Source organism: Pipra filicauda, unplaced genomic scaffold (assembly GCF_003945595.2).
Source record: "Pipra filicauda isolate LSUMZ 115617 unplaced genomic scaffold, ASM394559v2 scaffold839_size95661_pilon, whole genome shotgun sequence".
Classification (NCBI taxonomy): domain Eukaryota; kingdom Metazoa; phylum Chordata; class Aves; order Passeriformes; family Pipridae; genus Pipra; species Pipra filicauda.
Window position 1 is genome coordinate 5,001 of NW_024105019.1, and position 11,173 is coordinate 16,173.

Consider the following 11,173-nt stretch of genomic DNA (forward strand, 5'->3'; position numbering starts at 1 on the left):
GAGAGGAGTCTAAACAAAATTAAAATCAGGAAAAGAGTCTAAAAAAAATTAAAATCAGGAAAAGAGAGAAAAAAAATTAAAATCAAGAGAGGAGACTAAGAAAATTAAAATCAAGAGAGGAGACTAAAAAAATTAAAATCAGGAAAGGAGCCTAAAAAAATTAAAATCAGGAAAAGAGACTAAAAAAACTAAAATCAAGAGAGGAACCTAAAAAAAATTAAAATCAGGAGAGGAGCCTAAAAAAAATTAAAATCAGGAGAGGAGCCTAAAAAAAATTAAAATCAGCAGAGGAGCCTAAAAAAAAAATCAAAATCAGGAGATGAGACTAAAAAAATTAAAATCAGGAGAGGAGACTAAAAAAAAATTAAAATCAGGAAAAGAGACTAAAAAAATTCAAATCAGGAAAAGAGCCTAAAAAAATTAAAATCAGGAAAAGATTCTAAAAAAAATTAAAATCGGGAAAAGAGAGTAAAAAAATTAAAATCAAGAGAGGAGACGAAGAAAATAAAAATCAAGAGAGGAGACTAAAAAAATTAACATCAGGAGAGGAGCCTAAAAAAAATTAAAATCAAGAGAGGAGCCTACAAAAATTAAAATCAGGAAAAGAAACTAAAAAAATTAAAATCAAGAGAGGAGACTAAGAAAATAAAAATCAAGAGAGGAGACTAAAAAAATTAAAATGAGGAGAGGAGCCTAAAAAAATTAAAATCAGGAGAGGAGCCTAAGAGAATAAAAATCAGGAGAGGAGCCTAAGAGAATAAAAATCAGGAGAGGAGACTGAAAAAATTAAAATCAGCAGAGGAGACTAAAAAAAATAAAAATCAGGAGAGGAGACTAAGAGAATAAAAATCAGGAGAGGAGACTAAAAAAATTAATATGAGGAGAGGAGACTAAAAAAATTAAAATCAGCAGAGGAGACAAAAAAATAAAAATCAGGAGAGGAGCCAACAAAAATTAAAATCAGGAAAAGAGACTAAAAAAATTAAAATCAAAAGAGGAGCCTAAAAAAATTAAAATCAAGAGAGGAGACTAAAAAAAATAAAATCAGTAGAGGAGACTAAAAAAAATTAAAATCAGGAGAGGAGCCTAAAAAAAAAAATCAAAATCAGGAGAGGAGCCTTAATAATTAAAATCAGAAGAAGAGCCTAAAAAAATTAAAAACAGGAGAAGAGCCTAAAAAAATAAAAATCAGGAGAGTAGACTAAAAAAGTTAAAATCAGGAGAGGAGACTAAAAAACTAAAAATCAGGAGAGGAGCCTAAGAGAATAAAAAATCAGGTGAGGAGACTAAAAAAATGAAAATCAGGAGAAAAGTCTAAAAAAATGAAAATCAGGAGAGGAGATTAAAAAAATTAAAATCAGGAAAAGACCATAAAAAAATAAAAATTAGGAGAGGAGATTAAGAGAAGAAAAATCAGGAGAGGAGCCTAAAAAAATGAAAGTCAGGAGAGGAGCCTAAAAATATGAAAATCAGGAGAAGAGCCTAAAAAAATTAAAATCAGGAGAAGAGCCTAAAAAAATAAAAATCAGGAGAGGAGACTAAAAAAATGAAAATCAGGAGAGGAGCCTACAAAAATTAAAATCAGGAAAATAGACTAAAAAAATTAAAATCAAGAGAGGAGACTAAGAAAATAAAAATCAAGAGAGGAGACTAAAAAAATTAAAATCAGGAGAGGAGCCTAAGAGAATAAAAATCAGGAGAGGAGACTAAAAAAATTAAAATCAGCAGAGGAGACAAAAAAAATAAAAATCAGGAGAGGAGCCTAAAAAATTAAAATCTGGAAAAGAGACTAAAAAAATTAAAATCAGGAGAGGAGACTAAGAAAATAAAAATCAAGAGAGGAGACTAAGAAAATGAAAATCTGGAGAAGAGCCTAAAAGAATAAAAATCAGGAGAGGAGACTAAAAAAATAAAAATAAGGAGAAGAGACTAAGAGAATAAAAATCAGGAGAGGTGCCTAAGAGAATAAAAATCAGGAGAGGAGACTAAAAAAATTAAAATCAGCAGAGGAGACTAAAAAAATAAAAATCAGGAGAGGAGACTAAAAAAATGAAAATCAGGAAAAGATTCTAAAAACAATTAAAATCAGGAAAAGAGTCTAAAAAAAATTAAAATCAAGAAAAGAGACTAAAAAAATTAAAATCAGGAGAGGAGACTAAAAAAAAATAAAAATCAGGAAAAGAGACTAAAAAAATTAAAATCAGGAGAAGAAACTAAAAAAATAAAAATCAGGAGAAGAGACTAAAAAAATAAAAATCAGGAGAGGAAACTAAAAAAATTAAAATCAGGACAGGAGACTAAAAAAAATTAAAATCAAAAAACAAGCCTATAAAAATTAAAATCAGGAGAGGACACAAAGAGAAGAAAAATCAGGAGGGGAGACTAAAAAAATAAAAATAAGGAGAAGAGACTAAGAGAATAAAAATCAGGAGAGGTGCCTAAGAGAATAAAAATCAGGAGAGGAGACTAAAAAAATTAAAATCAGCAGAGGAGACTAAAAAAATAAAAATCAGGAGAGGAGACTAAAAAAATGAAAATCAGGAAAAGATTCTAAAAACAATTAAAATCAGGAAAAGAGTCTAAAAAAAATTAAAATCAAGAAAAGAGACTAAAAAAATTAAAATCAGGAGAGGAGACTAAAAAAAAATAAAAATCAGGAAAAGAGACTAAAAAAATTAAAATCAGGAGAAGAAACTAAAAAAATAAAAATCAGGAGAAGAGACTAAAAAAATAAAAATCAGGAGAGGAAACTAAAAAAATTAAAATCAGGACAGGAGACTAAAAAAAATTAAAATCAAAAAACAAGCCTATAAAAATTAAAATCAGGAGAGGACACAAAGAGAAGAAAAATCAGGAGGGGAGACTAAAAAAATGAAAATCAGGATAAGAGTCTAAAAAAAATTAAAATCAGGAAAAGAGTCTAAAAAAATTAAAATCAGGAAAAGAGTAAAAAAAATTAAAATCAGGAAAAGAGTCTAAAAAAATTAAAATCAGGAGACAAGACTAAGGGAATAAAAATCAGGAGAGGAGTCTAAAAAAATGAAAATCAGGAGAGGAGTCTAAAAAAAAGAAAATCAGGAGAAGAGCCTAAAAAAAAGAAAATCAGGAGAGGAGCCTAAAAAAATGAAAATCTGGAGAAGAGCCTAAAAAAATAAAAATCAGGAGAGGAGTCTAAAAAAAAAATTAAAATCAGGAAAAGAGAGTAAAAAAATTAAAATCAAGAGAGGAGACGAAGAAAATAAAAATCAAGAAAGGAGACTAAAAAAATGAAAATCAGAGGAGCCTAAGAGAATAAAAATCAGGAGAGGAGCCTAAAAAAAATTAAAATCAGGAGAGGAGACTAAAAAAATTAAAATCAGAAGAGGAGTCTAAAAAAATGAAAATCAGGAGAAGAGCCTAAAAAAATGAAAATCAGGAGAGGAGCCTAAGAGAATAAAAATCAGGATAGGAGGCAAAGAGAATAAAAATCAGGAGAGGAGACTAAAAAAATGAAAATCAGGAGAGGAGACGAAAAAAATGAAAATCAGGAGAGGAGCCTAAGAGAATAAAAATCAGGAGAGGAGACTAAAAAAATTAAAATAAGCAGAGGAGACTAAAAAAATTAAAATCAGGAGAGGAGCCTACAGAAATTAAAATCTGGAAAAGAGACTAAAAAAATTAAAATCCAGAGAGGAGCCTAAAAAAATAAAAATCAGGAGAAGAGACTAAAAAAATTAACATCAGGAGAAGAGCCTAAAAAATGAAAATCAGGAGAAGAGCCTAAAAAAATAAAAATCAAGAGAGGAGCCTAAAAAAATTAAAACCAGGAGAGGACTCTAAAAAAAGGAAAATCAGGAGAGGAGCCTAAAAAACTGAAAATCAGGAGAAGAGTCTAAAAAAATGAAAATCAGGAGAAGAGCCTAAAAAACTGAAAATCAGGAGAAGAGTCTAAAAAAATGAAAATCAGGAGAGGAGCCTAAAAAAATTAAAATCAAAAAACAAGTCTAAAAAAATTAAAATCAGGAGAGGAGAGAAAGAGAAGAAAAATCAGGAGAGGAGCCTAAAAAAATTAAAATCAGGCAAAGAGTCAAAAAAAAATTAAAATGAGGAAAAGAGTCCAAAAAAATTAAAATCAGGAGACGAGAGTAAGAGAATAAAAATCAGGAGAGGAACCTAAAAAATGAAAATCAGAAGAAGAGCCTAAAAAAATTAAAATCAGGAGAAGAGTCTTAAAAAATGAAAATCAGGAGAAGAGCCTAAAAAAATAAAAATCAGGAGAGGAGTCTAAAAAAATGAAAATCAGGAGAGGAGCCTAAAAAAATAAAAATCAGGAGAAGAGCCTAAAAAAATAAAAATCAGGAGAGGGGCCTAAAAAAATTAAAACCAGGAGAGGAGCCTAAAAAAATGAAAATCAGGAGAAGAGCCTAAAAAATGAAAATCAGGAGAGGAGCCTAAAAAAATAAAAATCAGGAGAAGAGTCTAAAAAAATGAAAATCAGGAGAGCAGCCTAAAAAAATAAAAATCAGGAGAAGAGCCTAAAAAACTGAAAATCAGGAAACGAGACTAAAAAAAATAAAATCAGGAGAGGAACCAAAAAAAATTAAAATCAAAACCAAGTCTAAAAAAATTAGGAGAGGAGACAAAAAGAAAAATCAGGAGGGGAGTCTAAAAAAATTAAAATCAGGAAAAGAGTCTAAAAAAAATTAAAATCAGGAAAAGAGTCCAAAAAAATGAAAATCAGGAGAGGAGCGTAAGAGAATAAAAATCAGGAGAGGAGCCTAAAAAAATTAAAATCAGGAGAGAAGCCAAAAAAAACGAAAAGCAGGAGAGGAGACTAAAAAAAATAAAATCAGGAGAGGAGACTAAAAAAATAAAAATCAGGAGAGGAGCCTAAAAAAATGAAAATCAGGAGAGGAGCCTAAAAAAATTAAAATCATTAGAGGAGACTAAAAAAATAAAAATAAGGTGAGGAGGAAAAGAGAATAAAAATCAGGAGAGGAGACTAAAAAAATTAATATCAGGAGAGGAGACTAAAACAATAAAAATAAGGAGAAGAGACTAAGAGAATACAAATCAGGAGAGGTGCCTAAGAGAATAAAAATCAGGAGAGGAGTTTAAGAGAAGAAATATCAGGAGAGGAGCCTAAAAAAATTAAAATCAGGAAAAGACCCTAAAAAAATAAAAATCAGGAGAGGAGATTAAGAGAAGAACAATCAGGAGAAGAGCCTAAAAAATGAAAGTCAGGAGAGGAGACTAAAAAATTAAAATCAGAAGAGGAGCCTAAAAAAATGAAAATCAGGAGAGGAGACTAAAAAAATTAAAATAAGGAGAGGAGCCAAAGAGAATAAAAATCAGGAGAGGAGACTAAAAAAATTAAAATCAAGAGAGGAGACTAAAAAAATAAAAATAAGGAGAGGAGGCAAAGAGAATAAAAACCAGGAGAGGAGCCTAAAAAAATTAAAATCATTAGAGGAGACTAAAAAAATAAAAATAAGGAGAGGAGGAAAGAAGAATAAAAATCAGGAGAGGAGACTAAAAAAATTAATATCAGGAGAGGAGACTAAAACAATAAAAATAAGGAGAAGAGACTAAGAGAATAAAAATCAGGAGAGGTGCCTAAGAGAATAAAAATCAGGAGAGGAGCCTAAAAAAATGAAAATCAGGAGAAGAGCCTAAAAAAAATGAAAATCAGGAGAGGAGCCTAAACAAATTAAAATCAGGAGAAGAGCCCAAAAAAATAAAAATCAGGAGAGGAGCCTTAAAAAAATGAAAATCAGGAGAGGAGCGTAAAGAAAAGAAAATCAGGAGAAGAGCCTAAAAAAATAAAAATCAGGAGAAGAGCCTTAAAAATGAAAATCAGGAGAGGAGACTAAAAAAATAAAAATCAGGAGAAGAGTCTAAAAAATGAAAATCAGGAGAGGAGACTAAAAAAATTAAAATCAGGAGAGGAGACTAAAAAAATTAAAATCAGCAGAGGAGACTAAAAAAATTAAAATCAGCAGAGGAGACTAAAAAAATTAAAATCAGCAGAGGAGACCAAAAAAAATAAAAATCAGGAGAGGAGCCTACAAAAATTAAAATCACGAAATAAGGCTAAAAAAATTTAAATCAAGTGACGAGCCTAAAAAAATTAAAATCAAGAGAGGAGACGAAGAAAATAAAAATCAAGAGAGGAGCCTAAAAAAAATTAAAATCAGGAGAGGAGCCTAAAAAAATTAAAATCAGGAGAGGAGCCTAAGAGAATAAAAATCAGGAGAGAAAACTAAAAAAAATGAAAATCAGGAGAAGAGCCTAAAGAAAATGAAAATCAGGAGAAGAGCCTAAAAAAAATGAAAATCAGGAGAGGACATTAAAAAAATAAAAATCAGGAGAGGAGCCTAAAAAAATTAAAATCTGGAAAAGAGACTAAAAAAATTAAAATCAAGAGAGGAGACTAAGAAAATGAAAATCTGGAAAAGAGCCTAAAAAATGAAAATCAGGAGAGGAGCCTAAAGAAATAAAAATCAGGAGAAGAGTCTAAAAAAATAAAAATCAGAAGAAGAGCCTAAAGAAATGAAAATCAGGAGAAGAGCCTAAAAAAAAAAATCAAGAGAGGAGCCTAAAAAAATGAAAATCAGGAGAGGAGCCTAAAAAAATGAAAATCAGGAAAAGAGACTAAAAAATTAAAATCAGGAGAAGAGCCTAAAAAATGAAAATCAGGAGAGGAGACTAAAAAAATAAAAATCAGGAGAGGAGACTAAAAAAATTAAAATCAGCAGAGGAGACTAAAAAAATTAAAATCAGCAGAGGAGACCAAAAAAAATAAAAATCAGGAGAGGAGACTACAAAAATTAAAATCACGAAATAAGGCTAAAAAAATTTAAATCAAGTGACGAGCATAAAAAAATTAAAACCAAGAGAGGAGATTAAAAAAATTAAAATCAGGAGAGGAGACTACAAAAAATTAAAATCTGGCGAGGAGACTAAAAAAAATTAAAATCAGGAGAGGAGACTAAAAAAATAAAAATAAGGAGAGGAGACTAAGAGAATAAAAATCAGGAGAGGTGCCTAAGAGAATAAAAATCAGGAGAGGAGACTAAAAAAATTAAAATCAGGAGAGGAGCCTAAAAAAAAAAAATCAAAATCAGGAGAGGAGCCTACAAAAATTAAAATCAGGAGAGGAGCCTAAAAAAATGAAAATCAGGAGAAGAGCCTAAAAAATGAAAATCAGGAGAGGAGCATAAAAAAATAAAAATCAGGAGAGGAGCCTAAAAAAATGAAAATCAGGAGAAGAGCCTAAAAAATGAAAATCAGGAGAGGAGCCTAAAAAAATAAAAATCAGGAGAGGAGTCTAAACAAAATTAAAATCAGGAAAAGAGTCTAAAAAAAATTAAAATCAGGAAAAGAGAGAAAAAAAATTAAAATCAAGAGAGGAGACTAAGAAAATTAAAATCAAGAGAGGAGACTAAAAAAATTAAAATCAGGAAAGGAGCCTAAAAAAATTAAAATCAGGAAAAGAGACTAAAAAAATAAAATCAAGAGAGGAACCTAAAAAAAATTAAAATCAGGAGAGGAGCCTAAAAAAAATTAAAATCAGGAGAGGAGCCTAAAAAAAAAAATCAAAATCAGGAGATGAGACTAAAAAAATTAAAATCAGGAGAGGAGACTAAAAAAAAATTAAAATCAGGAAAAGAGACTAAAAAAATTCAAATCAGGAAAAGAGCCTAAAAAAATTAAAATCAGGAAAAGATTCTAAAAAAAATTAAAATCGGGAAAAGAGAGTAAAAAAATTAAAATCAAGAGAGGAGACGAAGAAAATAAAAATCAAGAGAGGAGACTAAAAAAATTAAAATCAGGAGAGGAGCCTAAAAAAAATTAAAATCAAGAGAGGAGCCTACAAAAATTAAAATCAGGAAAAGAAACTAAAAAAATTAAAATCAAGAGAGGAGACTAAGAAAATAAAAATCAAGAGAGGAGACTAAAAAAATTAAAATGAGGAGAGGAGCCTAAAAAAATTAAAATCAGGAGAGGAGCCTAAGAGAATAAAAATCAGGAGAGGAGCCTAAGAGAATAAAAATCAGGAGAGGAGACTGAAAAAATTAAAATCAGCAGAGGAGACTAAAAAAAATAAAAATCAGGAGAGGAGACTAAGAGAATAAAAATCAGGAGAGGAGACTAAAAAAATTAATATGAGGAGAGGAGACTAAAAAAATTAAAATCAGCAGAGGAGACAAAAAAATAAAAATCAGGAGAGGAGCCAACAAAAATTAAAATCAGGAAAAGAGACTAAAAAAATTAAAATCAAAAGAGGAGCCTAAAAAAATTAAAATCAAGAGAGGAGACTAAAAAAAATAAAATCAGTAGAGGAGACTAAAAAAAATTAAAATCAGGAGAGGAGCCTAAAAAAAAAAATCAAAATCAGGAGAGGAGCCTTAATAATTAAAATCAGAAGAAGAGCCTAAAAAAATTAAAAACAGGAGAAGAGCCTAAAAAAATAAAAATCAGGAGAGTAGACTAAAAAAGTTAAAATCAGGAGAGGAGACTAAAAAACTAAAAATCAGGAGAGGAGCCTAAGAGAATAAAAAATCAGGTGAGGAGACTAAAAAAATGAAAATCAGGAGAAAAGCCTAAAAAAATGAAAATCAGGAGAGGAGATTAAAAAAATTAAAATCAGGAAAAGACCATAAAAAAATAAAAATTAGGAGAGGAGATTAAGAGAAGAAAAATCAGGAGAGGAGCCTAAAAAAATGAAAGTCAGGAGAGGAGCCTAAAAATATGAAAATCAGGAGAAGAGCCTAAAAAAATTAAAATCAGGAGAAGAGCCTAAAAAAATAAAAATCAGGAGAGGAGACTAAAAAAATTAAAATCAGGAGAGGAGCCTAAAAAAATGAAAATCAGGAGAGGAGCCTACAAAAATTAAAATCAGGAAAATAGACTAAAAAAATTAAAATCAAGAGAGGAGACTAAGAAAATAAAAATCAAGAGAGGAGACTAAAAAAATTAAAATCAGGAGAGGAGCCTAAGAGAATAAAAATCAGGAGAGGAGACTAAAAAAATTAAAATCAGCAGAGGAGACAAAAAAAATAAAAATCAGGAGAGGAGCCTAAAAAATTAAAATCTGGAAAAGAGACTAAAAAAATTAAAATCAGGAGAGGAGACTAAGAAAATAAAAATCAAGAGAGGAGACTAAGAAAATGAAAATCTGGAGAAGAGCCTAAAAGAATAAAAATCAGGAGAGGAGACTAAAAAAATAAAAATAAGGAGAAGAGACTAAGAGAATAAAAATCAGGAGAGGTGCCTAAGAGAATAAAAATCAGGAGAGGAGACTAAAAAAATTAAAATCAGCAGAGGAGACTAAAAAAATAAAAATCAGGAGAGGAGACTAAAAAAATGAAAATCAGGAAAAGATTCTAAAAACAATTAAAATCAGGAAAAGAGTCTAAAAAAAATTAAAATCAAGAAAAGAGACTAAAAAAATTAAAATCAGGAGAGGAGACTAAAAAAAAATAAAAATCAGGAAAAGAGACTAAAAAAATTAAAATCAGGAGAAGAAACTAAAAAAATAAAAATCAGGAGAAGAGACTAAAAAAATAAAAATCAGGAGAGGAAACTAAAAAAATTAAAATCAGGACAGGAGACTAAAAAAAATTAAAATCAAAAAACAAGCCTATAAAAATTAAAATCAGGAGAGGACACAAAGAGAAGAAAAATCAGGAGGGGAGACTAAAAAAATGAAAATCAGGATAAGAGTCTAAAAAAAATTAAAATCAGGAAAAGAGTCTAAAAAAATTAAAATCAGGAAAAGAGTAAAAAAAATTAAAATCAGGAAAAGAGTCTAAAAAAATTAAAATCAGGAGACAAGACTAAGGGAATAAAAATCAGGAGAGGAGTCTAAAAAAATGAAAATCAGGAGAGGAGTCTAAAAAAAAGAAAATCAGGAGAAGAGCCTAAAAAAAAGAAAATCAGGAGAGGAGCCTAAAAAAATGAAAATCTGGAGAAGAGCCTAAAAAAATAAAAATCAGGAGAGGAGTCTAAAAAAAAAATTAAAATCAGGAAAAGAGAGTAAAAAAATTAAAATCAAGAGAGGAGACGAAGAAAATAAAAATCAAGAAAGGAGACTAAAAAAATGAAAATCAGAGGAGCCTAAGAGAATAAAAATCAGGAGAGGAGCCTAAAAAAAATTAAAATCAGGAGAGGAGACTAAAAAAATTAAAATCAGAAGAGGAGTCTAAAAAAATGAAAATCAGGAGAAGAGCCTAAAAAAATGAAAATCAGGAGAGGAGCCTAAGAGAATAAAAATCAGGATAGGAGGCAAAGAGAATAAAAATCAGGAGAGGAGACTAAAAAAATGAAAATCAGGAGAGGAGACAAAAAAAATAAAAATCCGGAGAGGAGCCTACAAAAATTAAAATCAGGAAAAGAGACTAAAAAAATTAAAATCAAAAGAGGAGACTAAAAAAATTAAAATCAGGAGAGGAGACTAAAAAAATTAAAATAAGCAGAGGAGACTAAAAAAATTAAAATCAGGAGAGGAGCCTACAGAAATTAAAATCTGGAAAAGAGACTAAAAAAATTAAAATCAAGAGAGGAGCCTAAAAAAATAAATATCAGGAGAAGAGTCCAAAAAAATAAAAATCAGGAGAAGAGTCTAAAAAATGAAAATCAGGAGAGGAGCCTAAAAAAATAAAAATCAGGAGAAGAGCCTAAAAAATGAAAATCAGGAGAGGAGCATAAAAAAATAAAAATCAAGAGAAGAGACTAAAAAAATTAAAATCAGGAAAGGAGACTAAAAAAAATCAAAATCAAGAGAGGAGACTAAAAAAATGAAAATCAAGAGAGGAGACTAAAAAAATTTAAAATAAGGAGAGGAGACTAAAAAAAATTAAAATCAGGAGAGGAGCCTAAAAAAAAAATCAAAATCAGGAGAGGAGCCTAAAAAAATTAAAATCAAAAAACAAGCCTAAAAAAATTAAAATCAGGAGAGGAGACAAAAAAAATTAAAATCAGGAGAGGAGTCTAAAATATTAAAATCAGGAAAGGAGACAAAAAGAATAAAAATCAGGAGTGTAGCCTAAAAAAATAAAAATCAGGAAAAGAGACTAAAAAAATTAAAATCAAAAGAGGAGCCTAAAAAAATTAAAATCAAGAGAGGAGCCTAAAAAATTAAAATCAGAAGAGCCTAAAAAATTAAAATCAGAAGAAGAGACTAAAAAAT